The sequence below is a fragment of the Notamacropus eugenii genome, chromosome 4 (assembly GCF_028372415.1).
Source record: "Notamacropus eugenii isolate mMacEug1 chromosome 4, mMacEug1.pri_v2, whole genome shotgun sequence".
Taxonomy (NCBI): Eukaryota; Metazoa; Chordata; class Mammalia; order Diprotodontia; family Macropodidae; genus Notamacropus; species Notamacropus eugenii.
In genome coordinates, this window is record NC_092875.1 from 160,263,147 (window position 1) to 160,288,503 (window position 25,357).

The 25,357-nt window shown below is 35.9% G+C and overlaps 1 long non-coding RNA gene across 1 annotated transcript in view; it reads left to right on the forward strand.

Moving 5' to 3' along the window:
* LOC140498283 (uncharacterized) overlaps nucleotides 1-23,940 on the forward strand; it is a 64,947-nt gene extending 41,007 nt beyond the window's left edge. Inside the window, exons 2-3 of the long non-coding RNA XR_011965050.1 lie at nucleotides 18,171-18,306; nucleotides 22,997-23,940. This is a non-coding gene — a long non-coding RNA (uncharacterized lncRNA). The remainder of the gene's footprint in view (nucleotides 1-18,170; nucleotides 18,307-22,996) is intronic.
* The last annotated feature ends 1,417 nt before the right edge of the window (nucleotides 23,941-25,357 follow it).

Genomic DNA, 25,357 nt, shown 5'->3' on the forward strand with positions numbered 1-25,357 from the left:
TTAATATATACCACTGTGATATATGTCAATCAGAGAGAATAATTGTACCCTCAGAATATTAAAAGATCTAAAGGAATACATCTAGCATATGGACAGATCGATTTGATAATATTCTACAGTGAATGGAGAGGGAAGAAGCTGGCATGGCCACATCAATAACTTTGCTCTGTATAGAATGGAGACTGAGGTTTAAATTATTTTGAAGAGAATACTAAAGCTTCCTTGCAAACTACACAAGCCTACCAGCCTTAAGACTGAATGAAATTAGTGTGAACTTTAGAGAAATACTGTTTGTTTCATCCATAAGATAAGAGATTATTTTTACTTTATCTGTTTTAGCCTCAAAGCCTTTGGCTATTTTGCACATCATTTAGCTAGGACAATGGTTAGTTACTATCAGGCTATGGCTATAATTGGGAAAGACACTTGCTAAACACAGAAGTTTGGGGGAGGTGAGAATTTTTACCCAACCCATCTTGTCTGGGAAAACTTCCAATTAACCAAGTCTGTACTAAAAAAAATAGAATTTTATTGTTATTTATTTCAATGGTATCAAATTATATTCATGCAGGGTCATCCATTTAAACTATATTTCATTTAAAAACTCATTGCATTAAATGTTTATATTGTTCAATCTGTTCTGTGAAATTTTGCAAGGCACATCATAAATTCGCATTCAATTTTATATTGTTTTCTTTTTCACAGCAAATTGGAACAAAGTGGTTATAAATCCCTATCATTATTAAAAAAACTAAACTTTTTTGAGATATGAATGTTCTAAGACCATCTGGAAAGATAACTGCAAAATTAGGAAGTATAACTAAAATGAATCCTACTAATGACTTCTGTTATTATTAAGATTGACATGCCTATGTTATCAAACTGGAAATCTTTAGTATATTAGTAGCCGCGATAGGAGACTCTTATTTTGGACCCAGGGAAAATGCTTAAGATTCCCTATATAGTTCATCTTCTCCAATCTAATGGGAAAGTTAAACTGCTTCAGGCTGACTGTAGGCACTTTTCTAACAGAAGTGACTGCTATATACAAATAACTCTTCCTTCCCTCATCTAGGACATTTCTTTTTTTTTTGTGAGTCAATAAACACTTATTTACCACCTACTATGTGTTAAGTACTGGGAATAAAAAGAAAAAAAAACAATCCCTGATCTTAAAGATCTTACATCTAGATAATTCCTCCCTTTTTTCTCTTAATATTTATAGGCTATTGAATTACTGTTTTCTTAACTTGTTTAGTCCAGTCCAGTGCTTTTCTGGGAATTTTTCCTTCCTGTACATCTTATCTATTTCAGTTTTCCTTTCTTGTTTTCCTTTTCACTATCCTGTATTAATAGAAGCTTTGTTACCACTTTATTCTTTGTTATCTTTCTTCCTTTGTTGTACATCTTCATTGTATTTTTCCTTCTACTTGTTTCAGATAGCCCACATTCCCCAATCACTCTTTATTCCAGTATCAATCTTCCCTCCACTCAACCAAACAATCAACCTGATCAACAAGTGTTTCCTGAGTTCAGCCCTGTACAAGATGTTTTTATAATACAAAGATAAAAACTCAGATCCTCCCTAGTGCTAGTGCAGAGTTTTGCACTAAATTGGGTATAACCATAAAATTTTATTCATAAAGAAAAACTAACCACAAAATTGAAATATGATACTCTAGAGCAGAGTTTCTTAAACTATGTTTTTAATAGATTTTGTTAACTGCACTTCAACTGTATTATTGATTTCTTTTTTAGTTCTATGTATTTTATTTTATGCATCTAAAAATAGTATTCTGAGAAAAAGTCCATAGACCTCCAAAGGGGTTCATGAAACAAAAAGGATTAGGAACTTCTGCTTTAGAGCAACATATAAAGCTAAATATTGACTCTTATACATATAGATATCTTTTCTTAACTAATGTATTACTATTAGCAGCATTCTATTCCATTCCTTTCAGATCACTTAATGACTTGAAAACATTTAGAGTGACCAATACTTAGCTTATTGCAAAAATAAGTGGCCAATGTTTGTTGTTATTTTTTTTGCTTTGCTCTCAGGAATGTTTTTGCTTTAAGTAATCTCTTTTGGACATTTTCTGACTCCAATTTTCATGAACTACATCAGTTCCTTACTTTTTGGCTTTCTTTTCCAGCTAAAGGAGTCCTTGCCTGATTTACAGTGTTTTATTAAAGAAATATTTCTTTGTTTTAAATCTTTATGGTGATATTTTGCTTTTATGTTGTCTGATTCAGAATCTATCCCATGCATTCGTCTACTCAGTAAACATCTCTTGTATGGCTCAGGGTATGGCCTTAGCATGGCAGTCCATGCCTCTATCTCTGTCTCATTCTGTCTGTCTTCTGTTCTCCTCACTCATTCACTGTAGCATGCCCGGGTTTTGTTTATTTCTGGGATTTCTCTCCCAAAGTCTTAAAGGTAAAACTTTAGGCAAAGGGAGAATATATTCCTATTACTTACCATTATAGTTTCTGAACCCCCACCAGTGTACATCCATTTTTCACAAAATAAGTTTACCATGACACCTTTGATTCTTAAACATAAAACATGTACTAGAAAACAAAAGCAGAAGTAACCAAAACACACAGTTATTTTTTATAAAAGACAAAAGTAAGAATAATCAAAACAGAACAGTTCATTCAAAGACCTGGATCATACTCTTCTATGCACACAGTGTCTGTGGATATATACAGAAACATATAAGGGAGACACAAGAACGTAGAAACTCATATACTCAGGTTAACAAAGGTAGACTTCGATGTTCTTATTCTCTTTGAGAAGCAATCTGTAATCCATAATGTTGCTTCTCTGCTAGATGCTCCCTTTCTGGAACTCAGCACTCTATTTCTGGACAAAATTATGCCTCTTCTACTTTCAAGTAGTCCCAGATAGACTCTTTTCTCTCAAAGTCATCCTTAATGGGGTACTTAGAAAAAGTGTTAAACTCTTTCACGGACAAGCAAATTCTCTTGAGCCAGTGTAACAAACATATTGAAGGATTTGTTGCTGCCAATCATACTTATCAGCAGATTGAAACATAGGGAGGAGGGATAGATTATTTATGTTCAGAGCATAGACTTATAGTATTCAGCAACCTTATATAGGCACTGGCCACATACACATACAAAATGCACAATGGTGTTTTGTGGAAGAGGGAAGGGAAAGGGAAAGATTTATACATCAAAGAACAGATAGCAGAAGAGGAAGAGGTATATCGGGTTAAATAATAACCTAGTTGGTAAATACTGGAGTTATACGTAGAATTTTCAGACTGACCATTAATGCTAGAGGTCTAATTTGATATCTATTTGATTCTGCAGGCTCTAGTTAGTTGTGTAACTTCCTCATTTTAAGTAAATGACAGTAAAAGAATTAAGCCAAAAACTCCTATCACACCAGAGAAATTTGCTCCTCAAATCTGCTTGATTCAATTACCTCTAAGTCTTCTCACAACAAAGCACATTTAACAGCAAAATAAATAGAAAGTGTGTCTTTCCTCCTTTGTTCCACCCTCTCAAACCAGAGAGGGCAGAAGAGAGCAACAGACACCCTTGAGAGAGGTTATCCATAGGATTAGAAAGCAATAAGTGTTAATAGTTCTTCACACAGCAGCAAGATTCAACTCTCTTAGAATGAGCTTCCAACAGCTACTCCAGTCTTTTATCAGACAAACAGTACAGTAAGTGTCTCTCTTCCATTCAGCAAGTTCCCAGCCAAGCAGCTGAAGAGTCAATTATCTCAGCTGGAAACCTTCTATGTGTTTTCTCCATCTTTTGACTTTATACTGCTTCTGCTATCTCTTCCTATAACTTCTTCTCTGGCTCCCTAAAGCCTCTAATGCTCCAAATCAGAGTCTCCTGGGAGTCAGTGACTTTCTTTATCTTGAGAGCAACCTACTTTTCTGTCAAGTATGAACCCAACAGGGCTTACATAATCCTTCCAAAATCTCCAAACTGTTACTTGATTTATAGCTACTCAGATATAAACTTCAAAACTCTAAAAATAGTTATATGTAAATAAGAGTCATTCTTATCTCACTCTACACCCTGTCTTTATATGACTCTTCTGTATATTTATCTAAAAAAAGTTTTCTATCTGGTCCTGTGTCTCTTAACATTTTACCTAAAAGATTATTTTTAACAAGTTCAATTTTGTCTATTTATCATAGAGATATATAATTGATTTTTGCCCCGTTTGTTAACCATACTGTTCATATGTTTCAAGGACAGATCCTTACATTTATAATAAAGAATAAAAGAAAGGGCACAATTTCTGTGAAACTAATCAAAATACCAGTTGAGTCAGACAGTATACACAATATCCTCAAATACACTGTCCCCCAACTTACCAAAGAAGGGTGGAAGAGGATATTCAATCAGAATTTCAACCAGAATTTTGAAATCATTAATACTTAATAATTACTCTCTTGAAGTCTTTAAAATATTCAGAACTTTCCAGAAGGTAATAAATAAAGAGTGCTTTAGCTTCTGGGTACAATATCACCTACCAGCTCACTGGTGTGCTCTGAAAAGCTATAATACTTCTCATATCCTCCCACTGCCTTGCCAGTAGGGGCTTGTGTCATCAGCTCTACTGGAAAGGTTGGGAACATTATGCTAAAGACAGTAATATTACTAAGAATTTAGTGTTAGTTATTCTATGGAGATATGGTAGAGATAAGAAGAGAATAGGGTTTAGTGGTAATACTACAAAATACAGCACTGGAAATAGATCAAAACTACTTGTAGTATGTCCTGTATTCAATAAGGGCCCAAAGGATGACAAGCATAAGTAACTTGGCCACTTCCTTTGTATTAGACAATTTGCCTTCTTAGTTGAGGTGGTGTACCATTAGTTAATAACATGGTAAATATCGTTAATATGGGGCTAAAAAGGTTCAAAAAATAGAATGTAGTTACTTCAACTTACAGACTGGTTCAGTATGAGCAAGGATGGATTTACTTAGAACATGTAAAATCCTTCCTCTTCTGACACTATTTTTAGACTAATTGATGAAGAAAATGAAATTGACATGACTTCTAGATCTCAGCAAATTATCTGGCTAAGTCTTTCAGGGTATATTTGAGGACCAGATGGAGAGATATGGAATGGATGATCCTGTATTACAGTAAGGCAGCACCAGACTTGTTTGGGTGACCATACCCAAAGAGTGTTATATAAAGGCTGAAAATGTCAAAACTTGAAGGTAAGTTAAGTTGTTATTTTACATCATGAGGATCTTTCCTTGGCCTTGTTCCATTAAAAATGGTGACGTGTATAAAGTCATAGATTAATTAAAGAATCAGAGAAAGATTATATGTTTGCCAAACTTGTAAATGGCACAAAATTGGGAACAGTGTATAGAGAGGACAGATTTCTCTAAGCAGTAGACAGTGTAATACAAATAGAAGTGTTGATAAAGTTGGAAGAGCAAAATGAGCAGTTTGAAATACCTGCAAAAATAAGTTACCACAGAAAACTTCTCTTTTAAAATTTAGTATAGCAAGCTTCCAATAAAAAATGTCAAAGAGATAGAGCAAACTGATTTCATGAAATTCACTGAAGAACACATGCCCGAAAGTGATATAATGAATTTTATTTTATCTAAATAATAAATTTTTACTTTCTTCATTTAAGGAAAGCTACTTAAGAACCATGGTAAAGGCCCCCTTTGTAGTGAAGAAGGACACAACCCCAGAAACTTGATGTAGTTCTTGGTTGTTCATTCAGTTGTTTCTGAGTAGTTAAACATTCCAGGCCCTTCTGTCCTCCTCTATCTTGCAAAGTCTACCCAAGTTCATATTCATTACTTCCATGATACTAATCCTCTGCCATCCACTTCTCCTTTTGCTTTCAGGCTTTCCCAACATTAGGGTCTTTTCTAATAAGCATGTCTTCTCATTGTGTGGCCAAAATAGTTAAGCTACAACTTTAATACTTGTCCTTTCAATGAGCAATCTGAATTAATTTCTTTAAGTTTTGACAGATTTGATCTCCTTCCTGTCCAAGAGACAGGTCTATGTGGTCTATAGAATGACTACAAATTGAAAGTCTTCTCCAGAATTACAATTAGAAAGCACTTATTCCATAGCACTCAGCTTTCCTTATAGTCCAATTCACACAGCCATAGATTACTACTGCAAAAAATATAGCTTTGATTATATGAATCTTTGTCAGCAAGATGATGTCTCTACTTTTTAATATCATGTCCATCATCTTTAATGGCATCATCTTTTAGGATTTTTAATAACTCAACTGAACTTCCTTAACCTCTGCTAACCTTATTGTTCATAAAGCTTCCTAAGGCCCACTTGACTTTTTTCTCCAGGATGTATGGTGTCAGGGAACAGAATGTCTAGAGAGATGGTCCTACCACCAAGAGAAGATACAAGATATTGAAGGAAGAGAAAATCTACACCAGCATGATAGTAAATAGGTTTTATTCAGGAGAGATTACTTATGAGGCTGGTACTAGGTGGTGGCAGGACAGTGCTCAAAAAAAATAGATATTACACAAACATTACTCTCTACTGAGATAACTGATTGCACTGAATTTCTATTCCTTAAAGCAAAACAGAAATTTCCAAATTTAATCTCACAAATTAATATCATATTTTTGTTTCAAAAACTCCTTTATCTTTGTTCAATTATTCCCATATCATTCTGAAAGAATGAGCTACTTCAAGGACTTAATTCTATATATGAATATGTAAGTATTAGCAGGTAGATGACAAGAGCAATCACTAATTTACTTACTTGTTTGGTCTATACAATGACTACAAATTTAGATTTAAAACAAAATTTCATATAGTTGTATTGTACTCATCTCTTGTACTGATTGCGTTGCCCTGATTATATAAATTTACTATGAAAGGAAAGAGCAGGGAAATGATCATAACAGCATCAAAACTGGTCCTCCAGTCCTAGGCCTAAAGGCACGGAACAACTCAACTCATGTACACCAGGAACAACCAACATTAACTCCGTTATGATTTCAGGCAAGAGTCATAGCTACATTTTTCGAATAGCCAATCACATAGAAAAGTCCCACCTCATTTACAGGACATCATAGCCAGACTCAGGATTAATCAAGAGAGAAACATTCCTATTCAAAAGGAAACTAAATCAAGAGAATCCTCTCTTTGGTCAAGCTAAAGTCATTTCTTCAACTTTTCTCAAACACACCTATAGCAGTTTGAGATCATACTCTCTCTGATCTGATTGTGGCATTTCTCTCAAAGGGGTGAATTACTGACTTAATGATCATACCTGCACTAAACTCAGAAGAATATTAGTTACAGTCCCATGAGATCTTACTTCAAAATAGCAAGATTTCACTTATTGCAACTTATCATTAGAAATCAAGAAATAATTACATTCTAAAATTCCACAAAACAGTGAATACGGGACAGTTGCTTCAAAAAAACCAGAAAAACTCTGGCAAATTTCTGTAGTATATCTATTCCATCTCTTAACCTAATGTATATCCACCATTTAAAGCAAAAATAAATCTTCAAGGCTAGAGTTTGTTGAGACAAAGCTGGTTTAAGATATAACCAACATATACTATTCCAGATATAACTTCACAGTTTTAATGATCACAAATCATCACATAAATCACTCTGTGCTATAAACAACCTCGTAAATTCTTCTCCCTTTGGAGAAAGGGATCCCATTTTCTTAGTAAACCTATTCATTGTTTAGAAATTTCACACTAGCAAAATCTTTCATGGGACTAATAAGAGTCTATGACTTTGCCTAAGCCAATGGTCCCAAGAAACTTTGTAAGTTTACAAATAAGGAGATTTTATAGGGTCTTTTCTTTGTACCATTTCCCACATGATAATTATCAATTTCTTCTCAAATTTTTCTGCAAATGGTTCCAAAGCTATTTGCTGCTGGCTAAGGGCCAGTTGCTTTCAGTTACCTTTCTCCCAAAGATTTCAGTGGCAGTCTCATACTTTTGCCCCTGGTTTGGCATCCGTGAAACTTTTCTTTCAGACTTAACTTAAAGCCCTTCAAAACTGTATCTGTCTTATTTCTTTCTTTGCTCTCTATACCATTTTCAGAATGTTCCCTTACATTGCTATCTTCCCAGGCCTTCCATGCCTTAGCATCTCATTCATTCTTTGTTGTTTATAATCTCCTGAACCTGTGACCAAGACAATTTTCTACCTCCCAGTTGAGCAAAATGACAGGCAAGGGTTTCTAATTTCCTACTCTGCTTCTCCATTTTTCTCTAAACCTTGTGGCTAGTAAGGGGATCAAACATCTCATTCCCATTGGAGTTCTTCCCCAGATTGCCTCATCTTCCTTTCAGCCTCTAACTGGGTTTCTATTGCCTGGTGAGCAGCCCAAAGTAGTCATCAGCCAAAAGAAGCTTTGCACCTCCTGCTCTCTTTTCTGAATCAAGCAGCATAAGGTAATTGGAGTTTGGGGGTGTCCTTGTAATGGGACAGGCATCTACCATACAGCAACCCCCTCTCTCCAGAGATGTGGATGGTTAATTTGGGATTACTCCAGCTGAAGTTGTGTTCCCCTCACTATTTCTGCAGTATCCTACCAATTATGCCAATTGTCAGGGGGAAAACCATCTAGAAGGATGGTCCCACCATCAAGAGAAGGTACTAAGATACTAAAGAAAGGGGGGTCCACAGCAGCATGAGAGTAAGTAAATTTCATTCAGGGAGATGGAGCTCACTTATGAGGCTGGTCCTGGGTGGCAGCAGGACAAGAGTAAATATCTGTACCACACCCAGGTCTAACTATATGTTATATAGGGACAGAACTAAAGAAGGCTTAGTGCCCCAAAATGATCCACGGTCACATGGGTGTTATGAAAGTTTTCCCTTAGACAGTTGTATAACAGAACTGTTTTGTTGTTTACAATAAGGACATATCCTGGTCATGGGTCTACACTTTCTTTTGTTTAACATACATATGGCTCTAGATCAGTAATCACATCATCATAGTTACTGATGATGTTAAGATTTTTTTTTATACTTCTTCTGTATATTCTTCAGACCTCTTCTTAATCTATTCTACTTCTGTTAAGCCCCTACCATTTTTGTCTTTTATTATGTCTATTTTTGCACAAAACATTCCCTTGATATCTCTAATTTTCTTCAAAAGATCTGTCTTTTTCATTCTATTGTTTTCTTCTGTTTCTTTGCATTGTTTATTTAAGAAAGTCTTTTTATCTCTCCTTGCTATTCTCTGGAATTTTGCATTCTGTTGAATATGTCTTTCCTTTTCTCCTTTTCCTTTCTCTTTCCTTCTTTCCTCAGTTATTTGTAAAACCTCATTGGACACCCATTTTGTTTTCTTGTTCTTTGGAATTTTTTTTCCCTCTTTTACAATATTGAAAACCTTTGTCCATAGTTCTTCAGGCACTCTTTCTATCAGATCTACTCCCTTAACTGTATGCATCACTTCCATTTATATTCATAAAGGATATTATTTAGGTCATACTTATACAGTATGACTATAGCAGCTAGGTGGCACAGTGGAGGGCTGAGCCTGGAATTATGAACACTCACCTTCCTGAGTTAAAATCTGACCTCAGACTCTGAGTGACCAACCCTGTGCAAGTCACGTAAGTATGTTTCCCTCAGTTTCCTCATCTGTTAAATGAACTGCCAAAGGAAATGACAAACCACTCTAGTATCTTTGCCAAGATAACCCCAAATGGGGTCACAAAGAATCAGACAGTCATGAAATGGTTAAACAGCAAAACCTTCTTGACTTGTGGCCCAGTGCTCTATCTACTGTGCGACTTAGTTGTCAATAAACCTTAGCAATTTAGATTCTGGGGATGGGAGACAGTTAGGAATCCAGGATGAGCCCTATATTGTGAGCCTGAGGGACCAGGAGAATGGTGTTGCCCCCAATAAAAATAGAGAAGATAGGAATGGGTGAGAATTTGTGGAGAAAATGAGTTCTGTTTTGGACATGTTGAGTTTACGATGTTTATTGGATATCCAGTTGAAGATGCAAAATTGTAGGTCAGCAGACAGGTCATGACAAGACAGGAAGATATCCTATCTTTTGGGAATCATTAGCATAGAGATAATTAAATCTGTGGGACCTGATGAGATCTTCAAGTGAACTAGTAGAGAGGAAGAAGAGAAGAGGACCCGGATCCTCATAATAACCTTATGAAACAGGTGTTATTATTATCCCCATTTTACAGATGAGAAAACTAAGACAGAAAGAGGTAAAATGACTTGTCCAGAGTCATATAGCTAGTAAGTGTCTGAAGCAGAACTTATATTCAGGTCTTCATGACTCCAAGTCCAGCAGTGTATCCACACTGAAGCTTCCTTAGAGATTATAAATCAATATTTGGAAGTAATCTCACTGTAAATACCATCTTATCCAACCCCCTTATTTTTCAGATAATGAAAATTAAGGGACAATTCCAAGGTCACATGGGCAGTAAGAAATAGAACAGAGATTTGAACTGACATCCTCAAACTTAAAATCCACTGTTTGATTCCATGGAATGGCATTGTCTCTAAGGGGTTTCTTGAATTCTAGGAAAGAGCCCAGGCTAATTGTCTAAAAAGGGCAATTAGAAGTAGTTTAAAATGCAACTATCCTAAGACAAACTCATCTCACTAGCTGTCCCAAGTCAATCAGAAGGAATTCATCAGTCTACAAACTTTTATGAAGCCTCTACTATGTGCCAGGTACTATGCTAAGTAATGGGGATATCAGTATAAAGAATGAAATAGTTCTGACCATGACAGAGCTTTTGATGAATGATAATAAATAGTGTAAAGAGAGAATTGAAAAGAAATAGGGGAGGGTGTGCTGATTAGCTGATAGTATCTGACCAGGCCTATCCCATGAAGAGTCATGGATATATCCAGTTATTATGACTTGATGATAATATCCATTAAAGTTGCACAGCTATCTTCTATGTGACTCAGGGTTCAGTGGGCAACAATCTATTATTAGATTGGTTTTCCCATTGGACTTTTCTTTCTGGAAGGAGAATGTGTTTATTGGCAAACATGAATTTCTAAGTCTGCGTTGCAGTTGAATAGTTGTATTACATTAACCTCTCAGTTCCCACAGCTTCCTTGCCACAAACTTCCTATACTAATGAAATCATAGTTCTTGTCTTTTTCCACCTATCCCTTCCAGAATTCTAAATGAACGAATTTAGACAGATAACATGGATTTTTTGAAACTACAAACTGAGGACCAGACCAGATAGTACTATGATGGCCTATCAATATCCCCCTGCCTTACAGGACACAGACTGATTGGGGCACTAACTTCTCATTTACTTCATATTTTAGTTGCAACAAGTTTCCTCTACATCTAAAAGGATATTTGCAACTTTGTAAATGAAAATACTAATTAACTTATTTCTCCAATCCAGAGGTCAGAGAGCAGGTTCTTAGGTAAATTGGAGGGAGGGCAAGGAAGGGCTTCTTTACAGGTTTTCACAAGGTGAAGAATGGTACATTTCCAATCTTCTATGTGCCTACTTTTATAGAACTGCACAGCAGCATAATATGAAAGGCATAAGCCAGAGAGGAGGGTGCTTGTTGGAGGACTTAGTAGTGTAAAACTATTACACTACTGTTACCTTTCTATTCCTCATTACTAAGATTTTCTAAATGTACTTGACAGGTGCTTAAAGGAAATGTTCTTTCATTTGCCTAGATATTCATCAGATGAACGACTCATTTGATGATTCCTAAGTGGCAGAACTGTCTGACACTGTGACCTAGTTGTTATTCAGCAGAATATTTCAAGTAAAAGCAATTGTTTTCTCATAACGGAATGTCTCTGTTGTCCAGCTTCTATTTTGCCACATATAATCAGACCTATCTGCAATTAATAAGCAATTCTGCATTTCCTCCAAAATTTGTTGAAGCACCTTATTTCTCAAAGATTTTTCCCTCCACAATCTAGTCCCAACTGACTTTTCCAGACATATATCACTTTACTCTCCTTCATGTGGTCTGTCCTAGAAAAAGTAATCTAATAGTTCCTCCAACTAAACAATCATTCTTTTGTCTTCATGTACTCTTATGTCTCCTATGTTTTGAAACCTCTTGTTGATCATTTCTTGACCTTCTACCTCTTGGATTCTTATCTTTCTTTGAGGCTCAGCTAAAGTGGCACCTACTATGTAGGGGTGGTGAAGCTGTAGCCTTCAGTCCACATGGGTTACACTTGAGGACCTAGAGGGTCACAAGTGGCCTCAAGGCTGCAGGTTCCTCACCCCTGTAAACTTTTTTGTTTTCCCAAAGCTGTTAGATTTCTTTCCTTTCTCATATGACCTTCTGTTACTTATCTGTGGACATGTTGAATTCCTCCCCCAGAGCTTAAGTTCTCTGAGGGCAAATACTGTATTAATTTTGTCTTTGACTAAGACCTAGAACATAATATAATCCCTAATCCCACCTACAAATAATGAATGTAAAATTGAGACATCTAGGGTGATAAAGTAACATTAAATTTTTTAAATTGAGCAGATAATTTTTGAGTAACTTCAGCTTGTCTTCATATAGAAAGCTAAGCAAGTTGTTCTTTGTTTTGACTCACAGACTTCCAAAATCTTATGAGACAGGATAGCCCTAAGAAAAGTTGTCAGGTCAATACAGTTCTATTATACTTCCATTTCTATTGTCCCTTTCCATCCCAGGTGCTTGACTGTTTAGTTTTAGTGTTTTCTGTAAAATACCTGAGATTATAAACATCTCCTTACTCGCATTTTTGCATAACTAATACTCTGGCATCCTTTAAAGTATGTTCTACTACTTTAAAATATCATCTATATTCTTGTCCAACTCATAATCATGTTAATTCCTTATAGTAGGTAAGGGTTAAGGAGTCAGGATGGAAAACCTTCTCCAATAGAATCAGCTAACTGTTTGGGGGATAGAAGGATTGAACCTGCCCTTCTCTAATGGAGAAGGAGGAGGAAGGCAGTCTGGACTACATTTGGAAAATGACATAAGGCTTTTAATAGTATCAGGTACTCCATCTGTGATGGGAAGCAAAATAGGATCTTATGCTGTTTTGTTTTAGTATAATAAAGTACCTGACTGAATGTTGCCTTTATCAATCAAGAGCCTTTACTAAGAGTAAAGTACAGAAACAAGAGTTTCTTTAACTAGAAACAGTATATGTATTCTTATTATTCATTATTTTAATGTGATTAAAGATCTTCTCTACCCATTATTGGGTCTGCCCATTAAGGGGAGTTTGATTAGGGAAGATTTGTGCGAAGGCTTATGCCTTTTGTTAATGAGGCACTGGTTCTCAAGGGTTGAGATGTTGTCTGGCTCTAAAAAAGGTATAAATACTCTGAGTTAAGGTTTTGCTTTGGGGCTTAGTTTTTATAAGAAAGTTTGAGGGCCAGATGAGGACTCTGGGAAGCTGCCTTAAGGAGATTCCTGACTTTGAAAAGCCAGATATCAGTGCTTCCCTATCTGATAACTACAGTCAGACAGTTATATCTGTCAAATTATGATGAGGCAGAGGAAGCCATATCTGTTGATTACTTTGGGGCTTACTGACTGGAAGTGTTTGTTTGACCAGATGAAGGCTCTGGGAAGCCACTAAAGGAGCCCCCCAGCTTTGAAAACCCAGATGTCAGTGCTTCCCTCTCCAGTAACTATGGTGAGACAGTTGGGGTCTAACTAGCTGTTGAATTCAGACAGAGGAAGTCATGTCTGTTCATCTTTTGATTTCTCTGTATTTTCTTTAAAGTGCAGGGTACTGACTCCCTTGAATTAGGTGAATGATACATGTGCTTGATTAAAGTGGTTGTTAACCCCACAAAAGCTGCCTTTCTTTTTATGAATGCAGATCTAAGAACCTGTAATAGCAGGTCCCTCTGTGTATGTTGAGGTGCTTACTGTTACACCACAATTTAAATACGTAAAATAATACTGTTTGATTATGAATCTTAAAACCCTATAATTGCTAAAGAATCCAAGATGCTCATGACTTAATGACCTAAGAAAGTCTCAAGTCTGCAGAATTCTAATATTGACTAGTAAGTAAGAAGCAGGATAAGAAATTTCATTCCAGAAATGCATGACAAGGTAAAACTAGTGGGCTATTCATGAAGGAAAAGTAAGACATAGAAAGTAGCCTGAGTTTGACAGTAATACATACATTGAATATATAAGAAATATATTGAACATATTATGAAGAATATCTATAGAAATGTATGGAATATATATTTTATATAACATATATGTGTGTGTGTGTAGGATTTATACAGGAAATAGAAATTTAGAGGAAAGACTCCAATACAATAGGTGTGAGATATTACCTCCCATTTATCCTGTATAAATCCTATAAGTTCAAAGTTTTTTGCATATTGCCTCACCCATTAGAATGTAAACTCCTTGATGACAGGGACCATTTTTTAACTTTCTATGTATTCCCAACACTTACCAGAGTGCTTGTAACATAATAAGAATTTAATAAATACTTTTGACTGACATGGACAAAAATCGTGCAAGATGAGAGCTCATGGATAAGATCTGCATTAATGGAGTGAATACGCACATTAACAAAATAATTGATTAAATAATAAGCACTTAACGTTTATGGATTTGATTTTTGCTTAAACCATTTGCTTCAGTCTTTTCTGAGAGCAAGAAGATCACTGAAAGCTCTCCTTGGTATTCCCAAGACCCTTATCCCATGTCTCCCTGGTCTGTTTTATACAGTCTTTGCTTTTGCTCATTTCTTCTACCTAATACTTACCTCTAATTGTAACCTTTCTTGACCTCTGAGTGTGTGGCCAAATTTCCCATCTAAGTTCTATTGAAAGCTTGACTTTCCTTGAATTAGAGAAGCAACTCATGCTTCTGACCAACAACCCTTTGTGATCATTATGCACACTATACCCAAGAAGTCGTATGACTCTCCAACTCCTTGGATGACTTTTTACTGATTATGAAAAATCCTTAGAGTACAGTATTACACCATGTGTAGTCAGAAGGAGAAAATCAGGCTAATCAATATTATTTGGAAGCTGAGATATTTATAAGCAAAGGTAAATCTGCCAGAAATTAGTATTACCAGCTAAGTTATCTATTTATTTTAATAATGTATTTAGATTTATATTGGGATTAGGAAAGGTCTAGTCATTCTAGGCTGTAGAATAGATTATTAGTTGTGTTGATTTTACCAGGAGCCTTTGTCTTACAAACCTCCTCAATTAGTAGTCAAATAATGATCTGCCCTTTATCTTTAGCATCTGAGAAGTGAATACCTGTTCCCCAAGTGGGTAATCATTTTGAAACATCAACGAGAAATTTCTGATGTTCCATGCTTCATCAGAGCCACTCCGTCTGGCTACATAAGCTGTGGCTTGGCTTATCTTCCTTTCTCTTTACCCTGTGGTTTAAAATAATGTCATTTTGAGGATAATCCAATCTTTCTTTAGACTTTGGGATGAATGGAGATTCATTTTTATATTTTTGTTTTGGTGTTCATTGCATGAAAAATTCATTCTCAGAATAGCAATTCCTTTAAGTGGGTTCTTCTATATGGATATATTTTTTTAAACTTTGCATCATAATGGCTGACTGTTAATGCCTATGTCCAGCATTTAATTACATAATAGTACTAGCTGCAACTATCTAATCTAATTACAGCCTGTCTCTGTTTTCTATGAATAAAAAACTATTTAATTCAAAACAATTTCTCAATACATAATCATGACATTTTTAATATCTTATGTATGCGTATGCTATATGTGTGTTCTTATTTTATCTGTGGAAAGAACAATCAAAGACCTATACATCAATCAAAATGCTAGTCAGTCTACATAATTTACATTAATCCCAGTATGATAGATTAAACTCTCCTAACTAACATGATTTTCCCTCTCCCTTCTAAGTCTTTTTAATCTTTTCATATTCCTGCAATAAAGCTAATATGATAACCTCAGTCTGTGTTTATATTAGTATTGAAGAGTAATAATGGGAGTAGGAGAAGAGGAATAAGTATTTAGATAGCAACTATTATGTCCTAGGCACCTGCTCAGCACTTTTTACAAATTTTGTAGTATTGGACCCTCATAAAAATCCTGTGAAGTAAGTGCTATTATTATCCCCTTCTTATAGTTGAGGAAATTGAGGCAGAGATTCAATGATTTGTCCAGGTTCACACAGGTAGCAAGTATATGAAGTTGAATTAGAATTTAGATCTTCCTCACTGCAGGCTCAAGTTTCTATCTACTGCATCACCAGCTTCTTCTAATAATGATGATAATAACGATGATGATGATAGTTAACATTTATTCAGCACTTTATATGCTTTATCTCATTTAACATTCATGGAAACCCAGTGAGTCAGGTACTAATGGTATGATCATCCCCATTTTATAGATTAGGAAACAGACCCAGATAGGATAAGGGATTTTCTCACATTCACATAGCTAGCAACTGTTAGAAAAAAGGATTATAACTCAGGTCCTTATGACTCTAAATCCAGCATTATTTCCTCTTTACCACACTATCTCCCATGTGGAGCTATGGTAAATAAAACAATAGTAATTTTAAATATCAACATAATTCAGTACATCATTTGTATTGGAACAAATGAAATAACCTGTGTAAAAACTCTCTGTAATCCTTAAATTTCTATATTAATCCTAGGTATATCATTATCATTGTTATTATAGATTTTCTTATGCCCTGTTCCACAAGCATAGTGCAGAGAAGAGAGATTGTGTTAGAAATTAAAAGCCCAGATTTAAAATCTCACCTATGAAGTTACCAGCTGTTTGACTATGACAGGTCACTTAAGGTCTCTGAGCCTATTCCCTTATCTATGAAAGAGGAAAATACTACTTACACTATGTAACTCACAAGAGTTGTGAGTATAGTTCTTTATAAATCTTAATACACCAAATAAATGTGAGCTACCAAGTATCAGTGTCAACTGGCACAAGTCAGGTGGTGCCAGCAATGTGAAAAATGGGGAGACGATACCAGATGTTTTCCAAGTTTGTAATTAGACTCATAAAGCTGTAGGCATAATATTGGGCAAGAAGGCAGAATCAGAACTTGACATGAGATGCAAAAACCATCTATATTAAATAGCAGAGGCATTGCCAATCTGCAAAGCAAGGAATGATCAAACTAGACTGGTATACAGTTCTTGAAATGTGGATGAACCAGAAGTTTGTGGGTGAAATAGAGTTGATTCACTAACTAGAAAGCAATGATTTTCTAGAGACTTATGCCAATATTTAGCCTGAAATGGTAGCAAAAGGATGAGCCAACATCAATAGAGGTCACAGATGCAGAGTGAAGATAGCTAAATGGCATTTAAGCAATTTAGCAGGAGAATGAGTGTGGCTGTTACATATCTCCATTCTATCCAACAGGCCACTGCTGAACTTGAGCTTGCAGTGGTGATACCTGGCAATTTTTAAATGTCACAATCAATTGAATGGATTGCATCATGAATCTGACTGTCCATTAAGACATCTAAAAAAGAGGCAGCTATGTGGTATGGTAGGATAATGTAGGGCTTCCAGTCAAAACCTGCCTCAGATGCTTGCTAGCTGTATGACCCTGGTCATATCATCCTCTGTCAGCCTCAGTTTCCTCATCTGTAAAATAGAAAAAATAATATAACCTACCACATAGGGTTGTTGTGAGGATCAAATGTGCAAATGTATGTAAAATACTACACAAGTGCTAGCTATAATTAAATTCAATAAATCTACTATTTTCCAGTCAATTTTTTTTCATTATATAGAGACGATTGCAGAGTTCCTTCATCCAACCCAACAAAGAGTATGGTTCCTAGCATATCAAAGTAAAAAATATGAAAATTCAAAGCATACTATCAAATTTAGTATTTGATATACATTTATTTTTAATTAGGTCTACTGAATAATTTGTTTAAAACCTACTTTGATTTTTCTTATTGGTTATATGAGCCAATGGTTTCCTGCAGTGCCGGCTGGCTCTGCTGATTCCAGTCATATCTAATGACTCACTACATGTTCCCTGGATGATTTTATTCCTTTGTGTTACTCTTAATTTGGAGGAAATTATGCTCTGTATGCACATTGTGTATATTCTATACACACAAACACAAATGCGTATTATAAATGAAAATAATATTAATCTTATTTCTTCAGTACATAGATCACTGATCATGCTGTCTATATGGTGGAATACAGATGGTAAAAATGCAGAAAGATCCAATGGAGTCTCAAAGATTCAAAATTAATAAGAAGTTTATTAATTCTGTGTGTAGTGTAACTAAACATGTAGGTAAGTATGATGGCAATTTAAATGGGAAAATCTTTCCCAATCATTAATAGGCCTATGTGACCTGCTTAAATCACATGGAAGCCTAAGTCACATGTGGCGGGAGGAACTTACCGAATGAGTAGAACAGGAAGGGTGGAGCAAAACTGAGAAGTTATTGAGAGCAGTTAGGGTGGATGAAGAGGGAGGACACAGGCAAGCAGATAGCTAGGCTCATTAGCGTTTGCTTGTGGGAAGGTCCCAATGGGGAGATGGGGGGATATGAGCGGCTTGGAAATAGTTTTGTACCCTGCAAAGTTAATGTGTATTGACCTTTCGGTCACTAGGATGAATTTTGCTTTCTGATTCTGGGATTTGGCTTTCTGGTGTCTGAATAAATATTTTTCTTCTGCCTTCTGCATAGAGAGTCTGTTATACTTTGTGACTGAGAAATATGCTGGCATATTCATAGTCACCACCAGTGCTGTGAATAATGCCTTGGTGATACATTTGGCATCACAAACAGGATTGCAGGGTATAAATCTCTATTTGGAGGCAGAAAGGATTTAGAGGAAGAAATGGACATCCTAGGATGGGGGGATTTACTGTATTCCTCGTTAGCAAATGAATGGGCAAACACAGGACCCTGTGAAACTGGAAAGTGAGGTTACAAGAGAGGGCACTTAGAGACTTGAAAAGATGTTGGAAAAGGTGGAAGATCAATAAGACCAGGGAATGCACTGACAGGATTTTATTAACAGGTTACTGTATTATGTATGAAAGCAGAGATGAGCCTCTGAAGGAACAAATCAGACAGAAAAAGTTAGTTAGTTGGCATGGGAATTCTCAGAGTTTGGACTCTCCTTTAAAAGAGTAAGCTGGGGGATCTTAGGTGAAAGAAAAGGCTGTTCATTTAGCTAAGAAGAAGCTGAAGGCAGGCATATAATCTTTGTACAGACTCAATCCAGTTGCCATGATGATGACTGCCTGGACAGTGCATGGGAGGGAAATGTTAAGTTAGAGTTGGAAAACCAAAAAATGTTGCAGAAGGAGACTTCTAAGGCCAAAGCTTGCCCCATAGTAAGGCAGAAACAAGAGAACCAAGCAGCAAACATGGTGTTTATGGAGATTATTGAGTATTTTACTCAGTAGAAGGTAACAAATTTTGAGTTGGTTCACCCAAAGATAAGAGAATTGTAACATCTTGGATGGTGAGAATCAGTGATGATGCGGCCAGAGGGGTATCATTCAGTGAAATGGATTAGTTGAAATTTAGAGGTATCAGAATTACAATTACAATATGCAAAGGGATAAAAATACAACTCATCTGTCAGCTCTGGCTGCAGAAGGCTACAGTAGGTAGTATCCTACTGACTCTATGTGACCCACGGGAGACCCTGGTATTCATTTAGGGACTGTATAAGAAAGTTAAAGGAGGAGGTAATGAAGACTGCCATAATGATCAGAAATGCACATACATGCTATGATACTCTCTTTGCAGTTTCCCATAGGAATATAATAGCAAAGATGATTCCTCCTGCTTACAAGCTCCTAGTTTTGACTCCAACAATTAGGGAAATAGGACACCCTCTTTCAGAGGTGCTGAACAAGATTTCACAGCTAAGTGACCTAGGAGACTGGGGAAAAAATAAATTTCCTCATGAGGGAAGAGTAAAGAGCCAACAGATTTAAAGTCAAAATAAAACAACAAGAAAAGAATTGTTTATTGCCCCATTGAGAGCAGGTGTTGATTTTGGAAGCATAGATGGTATTCCAACTAATGAACAATACAGAATGTACCAAGAAAAGGGTCTTGATACTAGATGGAATAGAGAAGTAAGAACTTCTCCTACAGATCCTCCTGAACCCTTGTATCCAAACTCATCACACCCCAGGAAGAATAGGAAATTGGTCAAGCCCCAGCTCAGATTAAAGAAATACACAGATGAGATTATAAACCTGATATCAATTTGACCATATATTGGAAAAATGGATTGAATCTGTAACTAAGGCATTAATAGACATTTGGGTGGAGGCATCCCTTCTATACAGAAACCCTGATAAGTTTAAACATGTAACTCCTATCACCATCACAGGACTAGGAGGGGCTGAAACATCAGTCAGATAAGTCAAAATAACAATGAAAAATGGACAATTACCTAAGAAAGAATATACCGTGGTGATTGTACTCATTCATGAATACTTCATTGGAATAGATACATTGAGAGGTATGACTAAGTTTACCTGAGGGCAGATTCCAATTTTCAGTAAATTTCCCAAATTAATACAGTTTTAGTGGATAAAATAAATTGGACCCAATCACTTTACCTGAACCTTATAATTACTTCAAAACAGTATTGTGTGTCAGGTGGGCAAGATGAAATTGCCAATACGATAAAGGAATATGTTGAGGCAGGAGTGTTAGTCCCTACAACCACTAGATAAAATATTCCTATCTGGCCAGTACAAAAGTCAGATGGGATGTGGAAGATGATGGTGGATTACAGATAATTGAATAAGGTGACTCCTCTCTTGTATGTTGCTGTTCTGGATACCATTACCTTAATAGAAAGGATCCAGAAATTGATGGAGCTTGGTACACAGTTATTGATTTAGCCAATGCTTTCTTTACTATTCTAGTAGATTCTAAACAATGGGACCAATTTGCTTTCATTTGACAGGGCCAACAATATACTTTTACATGCTTGCCACAAGGATATCTGCATAGCCCCACTATCTGTCATAGGATTGTTGCTGAACATTTAGATGAATTAGAGCTACCTGGTGTACAGCTTATCCACTACATAGATGATATTATGATACAGGGAAAATAATGTAAAAGAAGTAGAGAAGAGTTTGACACCTTTAATTGAGCATATGTGAAGCAAAAGATGGGAAATTAACCCTACAAAGATTCAAGGGCCAGCTCAAATCATAAAAATTTTGGGCATACAATGGAATAAGGGACTGCAAGAGATTCTCCTGCAAGCCTGACAAAAGATTCAGGATTTTCCTATCCTCGTCGATAAGAAAGAGGCCCCAAAATTTATAGGATTATTTGGATATTGGTGACATTACATACTGCACCTAGGACAAATTTTGAAACTCTTATATAAGATTACTAGGAAAATATATGACTTTGATTGGGGACTTGAGCAGAGTAAAGCTTTTGAAGAATCAAAGGCTACTATAGAATTGATCCTAGATTTATGACCTATGCAAAGTGACCTGGTAGAATTAGAAGTGACTATAAACTCCAAACTGGAGTTTATGGCCAAAACAACAAAGTCGAAATGTACCCTTAGGATTTTGGTCTAGGAAACTCCCTTCATCTGGAATTCAATATAACCCATTTGAAAAGCAGTTGTTAGCTGCATATTAGACTTTGGTAGAGACTGAACAACTGACTTTGTGCCATGAAGTAATATTAAAGTGTGGAATCCCAATTATGACAGAGGTAATGAGTACCCCAGCTTCTCACAGAATTGGACATGCTCAAGAGACTAGCATAATTAAATGGAAATGGTATATTCAAAATAGATCTAAAGCATGCAAAAATGGAGTTTCTGCTTTACATGAATCTATAGCAAACATAGATACTGAGGGAAATGATGCACCCACTGAACCAAAGCCATAGTTGGTACAGTCCTTGGTAAAATGGAATGAGGGATATGATGGATTAACTGAAGAACAAAAGAGCCATGCATGGTTTATTTGGGCCACAAAAGACATTGCCACATGCCAGATAGATGGTGAGATATCCATAGCTTAAATCCCAAACTGTAATGGAATAGTTAACTCCTGCACCTCTGAAATATTTTGTGTCCATCAAAATTATTTTTCAAAAGTGCCATGTCATGGAAAATCTTGCTGCACAATAAATCAGAAGGAATTTGGATTAAATATGAACAAATAACAAAGGACTTGGTTGAGTGTGTTAAGATTCAAGCCTAATATTCCAGGGAATAACAATTGTTGTAAATGTTTCAAAAAATAACATCCGTATTATAAAAATAATACAAATATTTTGGATACCACCTAGAATTTTATCTGTCTGAACATTTACCATTGATGAAATTTCACAGTTTAAATGTTGTTACATAAATTGCTCTTCTGTTGAACTTATTTCACTTCTTTTCAGTCAATACACCTAAAATATATGTGCTCATAAAGTTTAAAAGCTATTGAGGTCTATAACATTTAGATAGCATATACATGCATACACACACATATATTTTATATATATAAATATATTCACACACATACATATATACACATACATATACATATGTGTACATATGTATATACATGATACATGTATATGTATGTGTTTGTATATATTTTATATTTGGCTCTCAAATATTAAAAAACTTTCTTCTTAATTTATTGTTTATACAATCTATTACAACCATAAAATGCAGAATGCGTTCCATTTAGGACAGAGCATCATTTTGACACATAAGTGTAATGATATAATGATGCCAAGCCATATGGTGCCTGTTCATCCTGCAGTAGATACACAGGTGACATTTAACTCTCTAAGAATTAAAGTAGAAGCCAAAGTGAAGGTGATGGTCAGTGGAAGTCTCACCAGTAGTTACTGTTAGCATTAATATGATGCTTTAAGGTTTGTGATATGTTTTACAAACATCATCCCACTTGATTCTCACAACAACCCTGAGGACTAAGAGCTATTATTATCCCCATTTTACAGATGCGGAAACGAAGACAGGTGGAGGTGATTTGTCCACAGTCCCTCGGCTAGTAAGTGTCTGAGGATGGATTTTAATGTCTTACTGATGCCAGGGCAATCACTCTATCCACTGTGCCACCTAGCTGCCTCTAAGAGAAGAAGGCTCAATCAGAAAAATGTAAAGAATGGAAATGTATGAACGACATGACATAATGTAATGAATGAAAAAATGTAAAGCGCTGAAACATTAAATCTGAAAGAACAAGCACGAACAAAAATCAAAGAAACTGAATCAATTGAACTGGGATACCATGAGACAAATCCTGACAGGACAAGCAAACAGGAAAACCAAGACAGAAAAAAACTAAAAGTTAAAAATGACAATAAGGCCTGAAGTACTCAAGGGTATTATGAGGTAAGAGAAATATTATAAAGAAAAAACTTTCAAATACTTAAGAACTGGTCAGTGACTGGCCTTGATTCCAGAGGACTGATGATAAAGTATACCACACACCTCCTGATAGAATGTTTTGGAATAAAATTCCAATTTGGACACAGTCATAAGGGTTTGTTTTTCTTTTTTTTCATTTAACGTAGAGAGGACATGAGAAGGAATGAGATATCACAAAAAAGAAAAGAAAGAAAAAAACTGAGGCTTTTTAAAAAATGAATAAAAAAGAATAGAAGGAAGGACCTATGGAAACACAGACAAACGGAACAGCTCTAAAAAGTACACACTGAAATTTTAGTACACTTAAATGGGAAAAAAAGCTGTCCACAATAGACCTTTGGTACTCCAAATACAATCTTCTTTTTCTCTTCTTTTTATGTATATCTATATCTATATATCTATATCTATCTATGTATCTATCTATCTAGGGAAATGCTGATAAAAACTTGGTGTTTGATTCAGAATTTTAAAAAGATCACTTTTTTTTATTTGTCATGGAGAGAAGGATTATCATGTTGCGCTTGTCTTTTAGATAAAACTCTGGCACGTTTTGGTTATGCCTAACCTTATAACTTCGAGAAGATATTATGATGGAAACTGGAGACCTAGCAGGCAAATCCAGCTTCACAAACAAGAGGGGGAAGCTGCTTCAATACTGTTTACAAAGAGGCACTTGGAATAGGTTTTAAGGGATAAGAGCAGCTAGGTAGTACAGTGAATACAGTGCTAGGCCTGGAATCAGGGAAATTCATCTTTTTGAATTCAAATCTGGTTTCAGACACTTAGTAACTGTGTGATCCTGTGCAAGTAACTTAACGCGGTTTGCATTACTATCCTCACTGGCAAAATAGGGCGGAGAAGGAAATGGTAAACCACTTCAGTATCTTTGCCAAAGAAATCCCCATATACAGTCATGAAGAGTCAGATATGACTATAAAATGACTGAACCGAACTGAAGAATTTAACAGGTGAAGATAGGGAAGGCCAACCTTCTAGCCATAGGGAAGGACATGAGCAAGGGCATGGAGGAGAAGAATCCTTGGGAGTGTTTAGGATTCAGAGAATAATCTATTTTGGTGGAAATATAGAGTAAAAGGAGGAAAGTTATATTACATAACATTGGGAGTGGAAGTCAATGACACTTTTTGGAGAGTCTTGAATGGCATTGCTGGTAATACAGGCACAGGAAATGTCTTGCATGTGTCATTCCAAAAGGATTTAACCCACAGAGAAATAGACTCATACTAATCCCAGACACTATCAGAGTGGAAGTTGTCAGAATAGAAGGTCCTGTATTAGTTTTTTGGCCATGGAATCATACAGAGATCATATTTGACTGTAAGTTCTCTCAGGAGGCTGAGACAGGCAGTCATCAGAGGAATCCTCAACACTAGTTATTATAGTTCTAAGTTAACTCTTTTGGAATCTTAGCTGTAATTCCTGTACAATTGATTTTCACATGCCATGAATTTAAGCCTCCCCTCTGTCTTAGCTTCTCTACTGTAAGGACTGTCCTTGTTGACCAAAATTGGACGCAAGGTGTGACTTTAGGTAAGTAGATGTGACTTTGCTACTTCCTCCCATGTCTGTTCAGAAACTCCAGAGAATTTCCCTTCTGTCAGCTTCAGAGAATGGAAGCTGCTGACAGAAAGGAATCAAGGATTGAACCACTGGGAAAAGGGACAGTACATGAGTCAAAGTGTAGGGCTTTAGGAAAGTTTGAAAAATGGGAATGGAGCAATGCAATATAATGCAAACATACTGACTTCTCTGGTTTTTTTTTTGTTTTTTTTTCCCCAACTGTCTTTTTAAAAATTTCCAAATTCTTTATCATTAAAATTATAGTGACATCATTATTGATTTCTGTATATATTTTATGGTATGGGTTCTATTTTCTGTAATTTGTGTATTTTGTGCTCCATTTTCATTTG